At 43.9% G+C, this 2,401-nt stretch overlaps 1 non-coding gene across 1 annotated transcript; it reads left to right on the plus strand.

The window, feature by feature from the left end:
• The first annotated feature begins 1,784 nt into the window (after positions 1-1,784).
• On the plus strand, positions 1,785-1,891 carry LOC127772402 (small nucleolar RNA R71). The gene has a single exon (XR_008017391.1). It is a non-coding gene; the product is annotated as a small nucleolar RNA R71 (small nucleolar RNA).
• The last annotated feature ends 510 nt before the right edge of the window (positions 1,892-2,401 follow it).

A 2,401-nucleotide genomic window follows, 5' to 3' on the forward strand; every position in this document is an offset into this window, starting at 1 on the left:
ACGTGGCATACTTGCATTCACATTTATTACTGAGTCAAAAACTTAGACTAGAGCAGATAACTAAACATACTCAAGATCAAGATCGTGCAAAATATGTGTGTGGTATATGATGGAAATAGTATATGAAGAAAAATAAAGAAAATGCTTCTCCTTTGTGCTTACTTTCTTCTCCCAAAAACCCTTCTTTTATTGCTTAGGAGAGGGCATGGCTACATTATTTTTTTTATATCATGTTCATGCTTGATAGAGCATAACTTTATTTCTCATAACCATGCTTTTCCCTCCCTTCTTTTTTTTCTTTTTTTCTTTAGGAGAAGAAAGCACATGAAAGCATGGAGAACTTATTCTGGTGGTAATATGGAAATGGAATGGAATTTTGCTTAGCTCCTAGTGTAGGAGTTTAGCATGTGCATAAATGTGGGTGTATGATCTTGATCATAGAGCATGAGAAGTATCTACACAAGTCACAAGAGTTTGACAAAGTTCAATGGAATGACAAGTAACCAAAATGTATATGGTTTAACCATGATAGCATATTTTTGGCTCCGGTAGGAATTTCGTATCAAATGAGGAACTTTCAATTTATCAGTTTGAAAAACAAAACATCCGGAATTCAAATCAAACTAGTATCAGGATCATAGCAACTCATATTACTATCTCGTATCTCGCAACAACTTAGACTTAGATCAGCAGGTGCAGCCCATTTACCTCAGATTCCCGGATAATTGTTGGCTACTTATATTTAACCTTTGAAAGAGCACTTACCAAGAACCCATATATCAGAGATATAAAACAGAGCAACTATTCATCATTTCAACAAAGAGAACTAGCATCTTACTTAGCATGACTTAAACCTATCCTATCTTTTTGGTATTTTTTCTATTTTGCAAACTTTTATGTTGTTTTCAAGTTTTGTAAGATGCAGTTAGAAAGAAAATATGCAATTGGAAAAGGGAAATATGCAATGTGATACAAGTTACCTCAGTGGGGGGAGTATCTCTCCCCCCAAGCTTGGCTTTCGCTTAAGGTCCTTGATGCGGATTGAACCCTTGAAAACGAAAGTACGCTTGAAGGTCATCATGCTATTGCTGCATCATGTTGTTGATGTTGGCGAATTGAGCATCAGTAGATTGTTGCCATTCTTGCGTTTGAGCCATGTGTTCTGTGAGGTTGTACTGGATCTCCCCTGTCTACATATCAAGGGTGTCCATTCTCCTAGTGATTTCACCCAAGTCCCAACGAGAGGAACTCGAGCACCATTCACTTGGAGATGGAGTCACACCACTTGACTTGGGAGGTTGGTTGTCCCCTCAATGGATATCATGAGGCGCATGCCACCGGTCCTTACTGGCGCTTGCCCAGGTTGAGACTCTGATGCTATGGCATGGAGCTTGGATCCATCCGGGTGTATCCCCAGTTGATGCCCAACCTGCCTCATATATCTGCTTGGGTGTCGAGGATGATGAACTTTCTTGTTCGTTCCTTGTCATATTGTGCGTCTCCCTGTATGTTCCACCTGCACGAGATTCCTCTATAGTCTGTAGGGGAATGGTTAGTTCATGGCAGTTGTACAAATGATACCTCGCTTGATGGTGTGCATGCCTCGTTGACGGGTCTGGAGTCGTTCCTCGCTCCAACCCATGTTGGAGACCATCTTCTCTATTAGTTCAACGGCTCCTTGGACCGTTTTAGAGAAGAAGGCTCCTTCAGCTGCCGCGTCCAGGTGATCGCGGGACATCGGGGTGAGTCCGTTGTAAAAATTCTGCAGGATTAGCTAGTCGTCCATCCCATGATGAGGATAGGCGGCCACATACTCTTGCAGACGTTCCCACGCTTCAGGAATAGACTCGTCCCTTGTCTGCTGGAAACTAGAAATTCATTCTCAAAGGGCATTGGTTGTTCCCATCGGGAAGAACTTCGAGAGGAATGCCGTGGAGCACTTGTCCTAGGTGTTGACAGCAGCATGGTTGGCATAAAACCACTGCTTCGCGCTACCAAGAAGGGAGAACGGAAACAGTCTTAGCCTGACGACATCTGAACTGATGCCCTCGATGGTGTACGTGCTACAGATCTCCATGAACTGTTGCAGATGAGCATTGGCATCCTCATTAGGCTTGCCACAGAATGGGCTAGCCTGTGCCATCGTGAAGAGGATGGACTTCAAATCGAAATCTAGTAAATGATACCCCAAATAATGATATCCCGTAATCTAGACACCACATCTAAACTACCAGATACTACTCTAATATCATTCTCACTCGTCGCGAGATTGCGGCAGCCGGCCCCGACGACACAACCCTACGCTGCCTCCCCTCCCTCCTCGCCATCCACAGCCTTGAGTAGGGGCGCGACCACTGTGCCCAAACCGGAAGATGGCGGATGGAGAGAGCATGTGGTGGTC

Source organism: Oryza glaberrima, chromosome 4, assembly GCF_000147395.1.
Source record: "Oryza glaberrima chromosome 4, OglaRS2, whole genome shotgun sequence".
NCBI classification, from domain to species: Eukaryota; Viridiplantae; Streptophyta; class Magnoliopsida; order Poales; family Poaceae; genus Oryza; species Oryza glaberrima.